The 14,006-nt window shown below is 37.7% G+C and overlaps 1 non-coding gene across 1 annotated transcript; it reads right to left on the bottom strand.

Moving 5' to 3' along the window:
• Nucleotides 1-6,957: 6,957 nt before the first annotated feature.
• LOC126021202 (small nucleolar RNA SNORA51) lies at nucleotides 6,958-7,093 on the bottom strand. Its single transcript, XR_007499804.1, has one exon. It is a non-coding gene; the product is annotated as a small nucleolar RNA SNORA51 (small nucleolar RNA).
• Between the last annotated feature and the right edge of the window lie 6,913 nt (nucleotides 7,094-14,006).

Genomic DNA, 14,006 nt, shown 5'->3' with positions numbered 1-14,006 from the left:
TATTTTTAAGCTAGAGAAGGAATTTGATCACAGATTTGCAGACTTCAAAAAGCACAGAGCCACTTTCCAAATTTTTTGTGGAGGCCCTTTCCTTTGATGTGCAAGATGCCCCTCCTGTGCTTCAAATGGAGCTTATTGACCTGCAATGCAACTCTTATCTCAAAGCCAAGTTCAGGGAGATTATTGGAAAAGCAGGCATACATGGGCAATTTTTGAAAGAATTACCCCACAGCTTCCCTGAGCTTCATTCACGAATGTTCAAGTGCACCATGTGCCTTTTTGGGAGCACATTTTGTGTGAAAAGTTATTCTCCACATTGAACTTCAATAAGTCAAAGTAGCAGGTCTAGACTTAATGATAGATCATCTTCAAGCCATACTGAGGGTCTCAACTCCTTCCTCTCTAAAGCCAAGTGTGGTTCAGATTTTGAAAAAGAAGCGCTGTCAAGTCTCTGGCAGCAAGGAATAGGCAAAAAATGCCATGTTTTAGAAGAACTGTTCATGTTCATGATCTCACTCAATGTTCTATTCATGTTCAGAAGAAATAATTAAAACTGTTAATAATGACGTTTGAGGACATTTTTAGTGAAATACCTTACTGCAAGCCTGCCTCACCCCGACTTTGCCTCCTGTGGCCCCCAGGTAAATTTAGTTTTGAGACCCCTTGTGTAGATCCATTCAAGCCAAAACACCCTATTAAGTTCCTATTTTGGAGATAGGGAACTATACCCGGAGGTGCTAAATTCTCCATGCGAAAAAAAAAACAAATTTTCTCAATCATGCTATGAGGGTTCTTTATATATCGAAGTTGCAGGAAAAGGAGGACTAAAATTGGTTCAAACTGTTGTTGGCAGTAAGCTTCTAACTGTGTTAATTGCACTCTATGTTTGATGCCCATCAGGTCAGTCAACAGTTAACACACGTAGCCTTGCCATGATTGAGTCAGGACCAAATTTACTATGTGCAGCTTTGGGATTTCTGAGGATGACCAATTTATATCAATTTCCAGACTTAATTATCTAATTGGGGACATTTTATGGAATGGGAAGCTTTGATAAACAACTATAAATGAAAAATCTTGAATACCAATCAGATTCATTCATAAGGAGGAGGTGCTTTAGAGTTTTAGGCTTTTTTCTCCTCTGAAAAACCCATGTTCTCTCTTGAACACGAATAGCTCATTTAGTTACCCTCACATTGCCCTAATTTTCCTCAATAAACACTATTTTTAAAAGATTTTAGCACTATTTAGAAATATAGATTTAGGAGGGCTGGTGCGATAGCACAGGTTGTAGGATGTTTGCCTTGCATGTGGTCGAACTGAGATGGCCTCAGGTTCAATCTCTGGCATCCTATATGGTCCCCCCAAGCTTGCCAGAAGGCAATTTCTGAGCACAGAGCTAGGAGTAACCTGGGAGGCACTGCTGACTGTGACCCAAAATAAAATTAAAAACAAAAAAAGAAATATAGATTTAGAAATACAATTTTGTCTATCTTTACATTTGAATAATTAAAGACTTGTGAAAAAATAAAACTTGAGTAGGCTGAAGGAATAGTACAGTGGGTAAAGCTCTTCTTGCCTTGGCATACAGTTCATGAGGGCTCACCTGGATTCAAATTCCTGACACCACAAATGGCCACCTGAGTCCTTGATGAGTGATTCCTGAGCTCAGGAACTAGGAGTAAGCCTGAATGCAGCCTGGAGTGGCAACAAAAACAAAACAAACAAACAAAAAAAAAAGAAAATGACCTATATTTTAGTAGTGATCAACCAATGCAAAGATATCATCAAAAAGAGTAATAGAATGTGGGGTATTTATGCTTGCATGTCCTTTTGTCTACATGCATTTGGCATGAGGATGAGTGTCATAAGAAAGCAATTTAAATTAAAGAACAAAATAAACAGGAATTAATTATTTTTAATAACCATTGTTTTAGTTTTATGGCTCTGGATTTGGTTCCCATTCAAAGACAATAGTAAGCCCTAGAGAGATACTTGCATAAGGTGAATTGATGCCTACTTGTACCAGCTTGCTAATCCAATTGTGCATCTTTGCTCTATTCAAATTTACATTGGGAAAATTAAAATTAGTCATACAGAATTATTGACCATACAGAGACTGGCTTATTGCTGTAATTAAGACATATTTTCTTCAAGAAAATTGATAAATGTTTCTATGATACAATGGTGTTGTGTATATATAAAATGTTTGTGAACTTATGCACAGACATCAAAACATATTAGATAATAATAGAAGGCTATTCTAATAGTGTGAGATTGGAATTCACTTTCTTTGTATATCTGGCATTAGACAGTTGTATAGCTTTTTATCTTTGAAGTGAAGATATAAAAATGGTAAAAAGTTGAAAAGAGGAGATAGAAGGTGGAGAAAGAAAGGGCAATGAGAGATGGAGAGTAATACCAACTAAAATTCATCACTACACTAAAGAAAAATAAAACTATAAATTGAAAGACCATGTAATAATAAATGTAGAAAATGTAATGGCTGGAGCCATAGAGATAGTATAATGGGTAAGGTTACTTGCTTTGCCTGAGTTTAAATCCCTGGCACCTAGTATGGTCCCCGGAGCAATGCTAGTAGTAATTTCTTAGTGTAGAACCAGAAGCAATTCTGAGCATTGCTGGTATGGCCCCAAAACAAAAACAACCCAAAAAATGGCTTTACTAAAAAAAAAAAGCAAAAGTCTTAAGCATTTTACAAAGGATAGTTAGAAAAACATGAGTCTAATCCATTTTATTTAATCCATTCCATTTAATCCATTTCATTTATTTTTTTAAATAATATCTATATTTAAGCACCATGATTACAAACATGCTTGTAATTGGGTTTCAGTCATAAAAAAGAACACTCCCCTTCACCAGTGCCACATTCCCATCACCAGGGCTCCCATCTCCTTTTTCACACACCCCTCACGATTGTACTTCTCTCACTCATTGACATTGTAACCATAGTTGTTCAGTGTAGTTATTTCTCTAACTGCACTCACCACTCCTTGTGGTATCCACAATAGAATTTTATGCAGCCATCAGGAGTGATGAGTCATGACATTTTTTATACCTGGGATGTACATTGAATCTATTATACTGACTGAAATAAGTCCAGAGTCTCACTCATCTATGGGTTTTAAGAAAAATGAAAGACATTATTAAAATTATTCCCAGAGATGAGGGCCTGAAGAATGGGCTCATGATAATTATTTTCATTTATAAAGAGACCAAGTGTAGTCCATTTATTTCATTAGAAATAACAGCTATAACTTCACTTTTGTAAGAAATTTAAAATAAGAATGAAATTGTGTCTTAGAGACCCATTTGAAACCTGAACTTGATTCTAGTTTTGACTTTGTCTCTTGTCTAGTTTTGTTTGTTTGTTTGTTTGTTTTTTGTCTTTTTTGGGGGGGGGCACACCCGGTGGTGCTCAGGAGTTACTCCTGGCTGTCTGCTCAGAAATAGCTCCTAGCAGGCACGGGGGACCATATGGGACACCGGGAATTCGAACCAACCACCTTAGGTCTTGGATCGTCTGCTTGCAGTGAAGTAGCAGAAATAAGCATCTATTTTTCCAGCAAAATTTTTCAATATTTAAGGAAAATACTAGTTATTTTAATCCTCTCTAAACAGAATCCCTTTTAGTAAAAGCGTTATTGAATGTTTCATTTAGGCAGACTTCCTACAGATTCAGGGATTCCCATGTTCCCAAAAAAAATAAAGCACAAAATCAGAGATGAGGTAAACACTAAATTGTTGGGTCTGAACTTCTCATCATTAATGCAACCATGCAGAGATATTTTTCCTTGTCTAAGAGTATTAAGCTAATTTTAAATCTTAAGGAGGTAAGAAGCTGCCAAGTACTGTAAGAATATGAAATTGTTAGTTAGCTACTAATAAAATATCTGCCAGATTTCTGACTAATATATGCATCACCTAATGTTATCTAAAATACCCTCTTTCAGTGGGAACACTTAAGCATGACAGTTTTGACTTCCTAAAGTGCTAGATTGCTAGAAATTTCACTCCTAGGAACAGAAGGAAGCCAATTTCTGGTTCCCTCCCACTTGAAGACCCCTTATCAGGCATCTCTGATGGTCCTCACTCTACCATCTCTGTTGACTAAAATATACATTTATTCACTAAAAAAAATTGATGCAATAAAAAGTATCGGATTTAGAGTCAGACACTAGACTCAAATTCGAATTCAATAACTCTCAATTGTGTAACTTTCAAAGGGTTCACTCTCAGCCTCAACTTCCCTATCTGTAAATGTCTAGGAGGATAGTACTCAGAATTGATTTCAAAGGTTAAGATTAAAGAAAAGGTCCTATCTAAAGTATTTGAAACGATTTCTAGTATATAGTAGCTATTCAACAAAAATTATTTTCTTTTATTCTTCCCACTCCCTTCTCAGGTTAGGTGTTAGAAATACAAAAAAAAAATGGGCCTGGCAAGGTGGCGCTAGAGGTAATGTGTCTGCCTTGCAAGCGCTAGCCAAGGAAGGACTGTGGTTCGATCCCCGAGCACCCCATAGGGTCCCCCCAAGCCAGGGGCAATTTCTGAGCGCTTAGCCAAGAGTAACCCTGAGCATCAAATGGGTGTGCCCCGAAAAAAAAAAAGAAATACAAAAAATTAATCAATTATAATTCCTACACTCTAGGTATTTATAACATAGCAGGAGAAAAAATTCAACATACTAATTCCCACACAGTATAAACTGGTGAATCAATAGGAAATCATCAGGAAACAGGATGGTGCTTCAAGTTGGATAATCTGAGGAGAGTTTAATAAAGGGGACTATTTACAACAGTATGGCAATGGTTAGGAAAATCATTAGAGATAGTGAAGTGTCCCAGGGCTAAAAGCAATGTGATAGAATTCTTTCTATCATGCCTGAAAATCAAAAATTGTTTAGGAAGTGAACTCTGGAACAGTTGACCTCTGAAAACAAGAGACATGTAGAATTTTTCCTAAATCCACGTTGAGTGACATCACACTGGAAGCCTGAAATTCAACACACTGCAATATTTTACACTACAGAAAATGGGCAGAAAGGAAGATTTTCCTACTGCCCATGCTTCTTGTTCATCCTTTATCAATATATCAATTGTTGTGGAAAGCAACTAGCCCAAACAACCTCACAGAAAGTACAGGAGGGTGATAAATAATGCAAAGTTATTTTCATTCTTTTCTCTCTGAGGCTCGGGTGTTAAGAGTTTCATTGATTCTCTATTGAATATACCAAGAAAATTCATTCAGAAACTGATCTGTCCAGGCAAACCAACAGGGGTAGAGAAAGTTAGAGAGAAAACTGAAGAGGGGACTAAAAAGATCATAGGGCAAGTAAGGGAAGAAAGATTAAAGATATCCTGAAATATCAGAGAACCAATAGGTTTTGGAGGATAATTAAAAGATAAGAGGAGGTAGTTAATGAAGGGATGAATGGGGAGTTTTTCCCAGTATATAACTGGAAAGATAAAAATAGAATTTATCACATAATCCAGCAGTTTCAAACCTTGTTGGCCTAATGAAAAAAAAAAACACACACACAAAAAATCTAATTTAAAATATATCACTTTTTAAGACTCTGACCCTTGGAAATTCTATATTATCAAAAGTAACTATATTGATGAGTTTACACATCAAGAGAGGGAATATACACACCACTCTCTGTATCAAAATGTAATATTTTGAGGAAAGTGCGAAATCTTTAAGAATATATAGTTTCTAGAGGCACCAAAAATAAGGTGGTGCTTAATTTACCCTTTTCCTCAGAGGAAAAGTGTGAAAGTGGATTCAACAATGGCAGCTAGAGAACTAGAAAACAGAAAACTATTTACTTTGGTCACAATTAAAATTTATTAAAAAAATTATTGAAAGTATGGGGGATGGCATGATAGTGCAGTGGTGGGCATTTGCCTTGCACGCAGCAGATCCGAGGAGGAACCCTAGTTCGATCCCCGGCATCCCATATGGTCCCCCAAGCCAGGAGCAATTTTCTGAGCACAGGGGCCAGGAGTAACCCCTGAACATCACCAGATGTGCACCTCCCCAAAAATAATAAAATAAAATAAAATTATGAAAGTAGGGGCCTTAGAGACAGTAGGAAAAGGTGGGAAAGGTGCATGGATGGTGGGGAAAGGTACATGTTGTGCATATGGGTGACCCAAGTTCTACCCTTGACACCCAAATGGTCCGTTGAGCTCACCAGGAGTGATTACTGAGCACACACCTAGAGTAAGCCCTGAACAAGGAATACATCTTGAGCACAGCTGGGTGTTGGCCCCAAACAAAAATTAATTAATTAATTAATGAAGGTAAAGTCCTTTATTTTAGAGCTATCTAGTCATGGAAAATGAAACTCAAGAAAAAAATCTCAAGAAAAGAACTCAAGGAAGAATAAATGAAATCAAGAAAAAATCTGCTACAACATAGATCAAAAGGGTGATATTTGTCATAGTCTATCTTGGATTTCTAAAACTGTGCCTTTGGAGCCAGAGAGGTAGCCACAGTGGTAGGGGCATTTACTTTGCATGCGGCAGACCTGACTGAGACAAGACCTGGGTTCAATTCCTAGTCATCCCATGTTGGTCCCCAGAGCTTGCCAGGAGCAGTTTCTGAGCACAGAGCCAACCCCTTGAGCCAGAGTAACCCCTGAACATCACCGGGTGTGGCCCAAAAAGCAATCAATCAATAAATAAGCAAATGTGCTTTAAAATATAAAAACAAATGTGCCTTAGTTTTTCTTTGCCCTTTTAATGAGAAAAATAATAGCACTTACCTCAAAAACTAATTATGAAAGGCAATATAATCAAGATGGTAGGTGCAGTTTTGACACCAATTAAGTGATTTACAAACATACATAATCTATTTACTATTATTGTCTTTTCCAACTTAATACAATTTTTAAGTTCTACTTATTTTTTATTCAGAGTATATTATATTTTTTGTCCCCCAATTCACAATACAGACCAGGCAAAGGGCCTGGGTTGAGGTGTATATGGGGTGCATTTACTGTACCTCCTCTTTCTATAGTCAATGTAAAGAACACATTGGGCAATGTGGTAAGAATTGGGAGGCCTTATCTTTTCATTTCTTTTCTTTTTTTTTTGATTTTTTTAATATATATATAATAAAATCCTTCAACCAGTGCAACATTCCCATGACCAATATCCCAGTGTCCTTCCTCCCCACCTCACACTGGCCTGTACTCTAGACTGGCTTTCTACTGTCCCTCATTCAGACACAATTTGTTATGATAGTTCTCGGTGTAAATTATTTCTAATGACTGCACTAAACGATCCTCTGTGGTGAGCTTCATGTCGGGAGCTGGACCCTCCAGCCCTCCTCTATTTTGGCTCTGATGAGATTCATTACACAAATGTTTCTCATGTTTCTCAAAAACCCATAGATGAGGGAGACCATTCTGTGTTTATCTCTCTCCCTCTGACTTATTTCACTCAGCATAATACATTCTATATACGTCCAATGATAGGAAAATTTTATGACTACATTTCTTCTGATGCCTACATAATATTCCTTTGTGTATATGTACCACCGTTTTCTTTAGCCATTCATCTATATTCATCTATATTATTAATAATAAAGTTTTAGGCCATAATATTCCCAAATTCATATTCACCACCAGTGTCAGGAAGGTCCTCCAATTTCTCCCCAGCCCAATCCTATCAAAACTTTTTTATTTAAAGAAAACAATAACAAACAGAAACTGCAGCATAGAGAGAACAGGTAGGTAATCAAGACTTCTACAACAAAAGGCCCACAATAATCCCATGGAGGTTCGTATACAGGAACACAAGTATAGAACACCAAGGGAAATCACGGACTGCAATGGCAACATACCATAACACTACCTTTTAATGGCCTTTATCTTACTATATTTTAAATAACCTCTCAGCTTTTCTGTCCACAGGCGCCCTTGGATACAAAGGTGCGGACAAACTAAGGGTGGCTAGTTCGGGATACCACACAGGATACCCATACCTTGCATGCACTACGAGATGGCCACGAGAAAACTCTTTAACATACACTTTAATCTCTAGGTAATACCTCCATTTAGGGAATTGAAGCACTCTTGGAGTCATTCAGATCATCGAAGCAGTACCTGAGACGTACAGACTTAAACCACAGGGCTCGATTCTTCGAACACTTTTAATTAAACCAGCATTCCCTTGCTATTCTCTCCTCTCTTCTTCTACTACTTTTCTTTTCTTTTTTTTTCTCTCTATTCTGGCTTATTACTTTTTTCTCTTTCTCTTCCCCTTATCTCTCTAAGGTATTTTCTTCTTTTCTCTTCCATCCTACCCTTACCCATATACCTTCCCCTTTCTACCCCTCCGGAAATCCAACTATCCCTTTACCCCTCAGTCCCATCCAGATCTGTCCACCATATTAAAATTTTTTCACCCTCAGTCCTTATTGCTATTAGGCATCAAGATTGACCTCCTACTCAACGAACCAGGTACCACTGCACCCAGGCAAGGGGACACCCTTATTCTATTAGGCATCAAGATCGACCTCCTACTCAACGAACCAGTACCCTGCACCCAGGTGCGAGGGGACACCCCAGATAAACCCACACCTCGGTCTCCTGAAAGAAAAGACAGCCAACTCCCTGTGGACTCATGCTGCGAGGGCCCTCCCTACTAACTCTCCCTAACGCGGACTGTTCTTGAAACTGGGCCTAGCTCCAAAAGTATCCCCAATGCAAGAAACTCTTCCAAGACCTCCCTGCCGCAAATTTTAATAATCTGAAAAAATTGTAATCAAATTCTTGTCGTTGATTTCTCCTTTCAGTTCATGATTGCCCCCCAATTTAACGTTTTTTTTTTGCCTGTTTCACTAGTTTATCTCCCCCATTGTTTTACATTTGTTTCTTAGTCCTAGACCACTGTGTTTTGGTTGTTTGAAATGCCTAAATTGACTGTTAAAATCAAAAATTGCCTTATTACCCTCTTAAATATAATCTTGTGTCTCTCCCCGCTGCAGTACAAAAATCACTACACTGCCATCACCCTAGCCTTATTAAAGGCCTAGGTGTTATTGGGTGTAAGCACAAAGTATTTATTCAATGGTTCATACTCTAGAATCTGCTAATGCCTTATAACTGTTGCTAAAAAATGTTTACAAACTTAAAGAAGTTTTCACTACTGTTGATTTCCTAGCAAAGAGTGCAGAATAACCGCCGTGGTTCAAAATTTAACTCATTTTTTTTGAGGTGAGGGGGGGAATTTGTGTCATCCTTAGAGTAAAATGGTTGCTTTATAAAATAAATTCGGCTTAGCTAGAAGATAGCATTCAACACATAGGAGAATAATTTAGTAAATAGACAAAAAGATATAGAGCAGAGTGAGAGCTGGTACAAAATTGGTTTTCTACCCACTCCATGGATAACAACAGTGCTCCCAGCCTTTTTGGGGCCCTTCATTGGCTTGTATGTTGCTAGTTTCCTTTGGTCCTTGGGCTTTTCCGCAAACTCACCACCTTCGTAAAGAATCAAGTGGATGAAGCAACCAGAAAGGACCTCAAAGGTTCTGTACCACCAACTATGCACCTCAGAAGACCAGCTGACACCTGACATCTCCCCTCCTGCCAACTCTCCGCCACTTAAGTTTGAAGTTATCGAGGAGCTGGCGCATAGACCTCAATCTGTGCCTTGCCAAGCTTTGGAAACGACTGAATCAAGGGTAGCAGATGCGGTGACTGGAAGCCCCACACCTCTTCACCCAGTGTGGCCAGTCCACCGAGGCACGTCTGTCCCTTATCTATATTGTATACTAAACAGGGGGGAGATGTGGGAGATCGAGCACCCCACATATCAAAGGAACTCTGAATGAATTTTCCACCGCCTGTCTGATTCAAGCCACAAAAAGTTTGCGTAGTCCCGAACCAACAGAAAACTCTGCAAATAAATTTAGCTCAGCACAAAGAATCTGGCTTAACCAGATGCCTTAACCTTTCCATGGAACCTGTTTTTGTAACTGCTCTCAAGCATGTAGTTATAGATATGTTTTTGTAAAGTTTAAATTATGATCCTTATTGCTTGCACAAAAGATAGATGTAAATGGAAAATAGGCTAAACAAATAATTGTATTTGCGTAAATATCAATTAGCTATTTGTTTAGAGAATTTGCTTCCCTCCCCCCATCCTGCCAGGTTCCTCTTTATCCTTCCCGCCATCAAAATGTGTTTATGCTACCCATTGGTTAAAATTGTTGTACTTGTACAAATCTGATTGGTTTATGTTTCAATCCTATGTTACTAAATAGAGGCGCCTGGATTGAGCTATTATGAAAGGGGCCCTTGGGCTACTGTGAAAGGTAAGAAGTGCTCAGGCCATGGGGGTATTGTTGGAAAGATGTGTGCAGAAATAATGTTAACCATATATTAACTTCTGATCCTCAATAAAAATAAGCTATTATAAAATAAAAAAACACACAAAAATAAAAAAAAATAAAAATAAAAAACTTTTTTATTTAATTAATTATAGTTTGGGTCACTGTTGGGTTATACCTTATTTACCCCAAAACAAAGATCATCCCCTGGTTTCATTGTATGTTTGTTTAGGAATTTAGATTTACTCCAAAACAGAGATTTGTCTTACTTGGAAACCCTGAGGTGGGTTTACTGCTCCACCCAGAGGTGGTCTCTGTACTCAATAAAAGTGGCAGTTCTGGCAGGCAGCTGGCTCTCCACATGAGGTAGAAGACTGCCAGGACTACACGTTTTTCATCCTGCATCCTGGTCTGGATTATTTCAATGCATGACCCTAATTCCGACTCATTCATCTGGGGCTTGGAGATATGGCATTGTGGGGTGATTTTACTGGTCACATATTTACAATTAAAATTAATTATGCTTATCAATTTGAGTAAAATTATCTGACCTCACCCTAGCATCATACACCTCCAACCAATGGCCAAGTTACATCCAGTTTCCATCATTTCCCCCAATTATAACTTGGCATTTTTTTTGTTCAATAGATCCAGGATCAATGGATCTGAAACTAGTCTCTTGTTTTGTTTTTTATATAACTACAGATGAATAAAGATCATCCTGCATGTGGTCCCCTCTGACTTTATTTTGTTTAACTGATGCCCTCCCAGTTCCCAAACTATGTGACCTCTTTTCTTATAGTTGCATACTTTTATTATATATACAGATGCCAATATACTTTAACTCATTCATCTCTCATTATACATTTAGTTTTTATGTCCTGGTTATTTTACTAGTTCTGTAATGATTATCAGTATGCATATCTTCTTATCAATTTATAATTTGTATTTTGAGGAACTTCTGGGCTTATGGGAAGTCTTTCCTTAGTTTTATGAGAAATATTCATATATTTTCCCATAGAGGATAAACTAAATAGTGTTCCCGACCTACAGGGAAGGCTGCTTTCTCATTAAATGCTCCCGTAACACTGTCTGTTTTCAATTTTTATATGTGCCATTTTCATCAAATGAGATTACGTCTCAGTGACATCTGATTTTCATTTTCTTAATAAGTTATCATGGACACTTTCATAGGTGTATTGAACTCCCATATGTCCTCTTTCTAGAAAATATCGCCTCACCTTGATGGGATTATTCAAGTCTTTTGCGATTGAACTTTGTGAGTGGCGTATATATTCTGGATATTATTTCCTTATCTAATTATTGTATGCAAATATTTCCCATTCAGTAGAAAAAAATGTTGTTTTCCTTGCTTCTATGGCCTCTAAAACAAAAAATAACTGTATATCTATATATACTTCAATAATTGCATTTCTGTTTTGAGATAGCTATATAAGCACTTTCTTCTAAGTAAAAAATGAGAAGCTCAACCGTGGATATTCATGGTTTTTTAGACATTGTCCATGCTTCATATGCTTTAATATTTGTGTGATTGGTATCATTGATTATAACCAAAAGGGACTAGGAAAATATTTCTGTGATTAAAGTATTTGCTTCCATGGTTCATCATGGTTTTATGGGTTTATCCTAGCACAAAAAATAATAATAAAATAAAGAAAAAATAAAATAAATAGAACTTTTAATAATGTGACAGAAATTTGACTATATGTAGAATAATATGTATTTTGCATGTATGAAAGCCTTGGGTTTGATGTCCAGTGCCATTGAGATTTTTTTTATTTTGTCATTTTTTTATTGTGAGCAAAGTGAATTACAAATCTTTCACAGTAATATTTAAGGCACATAGTAATAATGAATGAGGGCATTCCCACACCAGTGTTGTCCTCCCCTCCACCCCCTGTTCCCAGCATGCATCCCACTTCCCCCTTCTCTACCCCCCGTAATGCTAGTGTGTTCCCCCCATGTACAACTTGATGTAGATTGGGTATTGTTTCTGTTGTCATTAAATATTTTCTTTTCTTTTTCTATTTTTTTTTTTTTTTGTGGTTTTTGGGTCACACCCGGCAGTGCTCAGGGGTTATTCCTGGCTCCAGGCTCAGATAATTGCTGCCTGGCAGGCAACGGGGGACCATATGGGGCGCCGGGGATGTGAACCGATGACCTCCTGCATGAAAGCAAACGCCTTACCTCCATGCAATCTCTCCCGGCCCCTTCATTAAATATTTTCTATAAAAATTACCCAAACTATGCATATATAATCACACTCAAATACAGCAGAGAAAATATATTACTTGCAAAAAGTGATTTAAACCATTAAGCAGGTAGGGCCAGAGCAATAGCACAGTGGTAGGGCATTTGCCTTATAAGCTGCCAATCTGGAAGAACTTGGGTTCGATTCCCCAGCATTCCATATGTTTCCCTGAGCCTGCCAGGATCAATTTTGAGCGCAGATCCAGGAGTAATCTCTGAACGCTGCCTGGTGTGGCCCAAAAACAAAAACAACAAACAAAAAATGTTAAGCAGCAGTGTGGAATTTATTACCAGCAATATCTGCATTCAGGAGACACTTAGTTGTCTATTTCCAAAAAGCATGCAGATTACCTTATCTTCGACCCAATACTACCCTTATACACAGAATAAAATTGAGGGCCAAAATTGACTTCTTCCCCAGGGAGGGGGCCTCAGTACAGAGCATATGCTCTTGGTGTCGATTTCCAGCTCCATACAAGACTTTTTGTTTTATTTGGATATAGGGAATCACACCTAGTGATGCTCAAGGCTATACTGCTAGAGGGACTTAGGGGTTATATGCGGTGCTAGAGGTTGAACCTAGGGGCACTACATGCAAAGCATGTTCCCTGGCAGCTGTAATACCTCTCCAGCCTCATATTCAAATAGACTTTTAATAAAAATCAAGATTGTAGTCTGAAACTCAGCATTTTTACCGAAAGCCTCATGTTTTAGCAATTTGAGTCTCTTTCATTAGTTTCTTTTTTTTTATTTTTTTATTCATGATACTTAAATAAAGATATTTATTTTTTAATATATTTTTATTTAAACACCTTGATTACATACATGATTGTGTTGTTTGGGTTTCAGTCATGTAAAGAACACCACCCATCACCAGTGCAACATTCCTATCACCAATGTCCCAAATCTCCCTCCTCCCCACCCAACCCCCGCCTGTACTCTAGACGGGCTTTCTATTTCCTTCATACATTCTTATTATGAGGATAGTTCGAAATGTAGTTATTTCTCTAACTAAACTCATTCCTGTTTGTGGTGAGCTTCATGAGGTGAGCTGTAACTTCCAGCCCTTCTCTCTCTTGTGTCTGAAAATTATTATTGCAAGAATGTCTTTCATTTTTCTTAAAACCCATAAATGAGTGAGACCATTCTGCATCTTTCTCTCTCTCTGACTTATTTCAATCAGCATAATAGATTCCATGTACATCCATGTATAGGAAAATTTCATGACTTCATCTCTCCTGACAGCTGCGTAATATTCCATTGTGTATATGTACCAGTTTCTTTAGCCATTCGTCTGTTGAAGGCTATCTTGGTTGTTTCCAGAGTCTTGCTATGGTAAATAGCATAGTTTCTTCTAATTTATAATTC

The sequence above is a fragment of the Suncus etruscus genome, chromosome 10 (assembly GCF_024139225.1).
Source record: "Suncus etruscus isolate mSunEtr1 chromosome 10, mSunEtr1.pri.cur, whole genome shotgun sequence".
Taxonomy (NCBI): domain Eukaryota; kingdom Metazoa; phylum Chordata; class Mammalia; order Eulipotyphla; family Soricidae; genus Suncus; species Suncus etruscus.
This window is presented reverse-complemented; position numbering and strand designations above follow the sequence as displayed.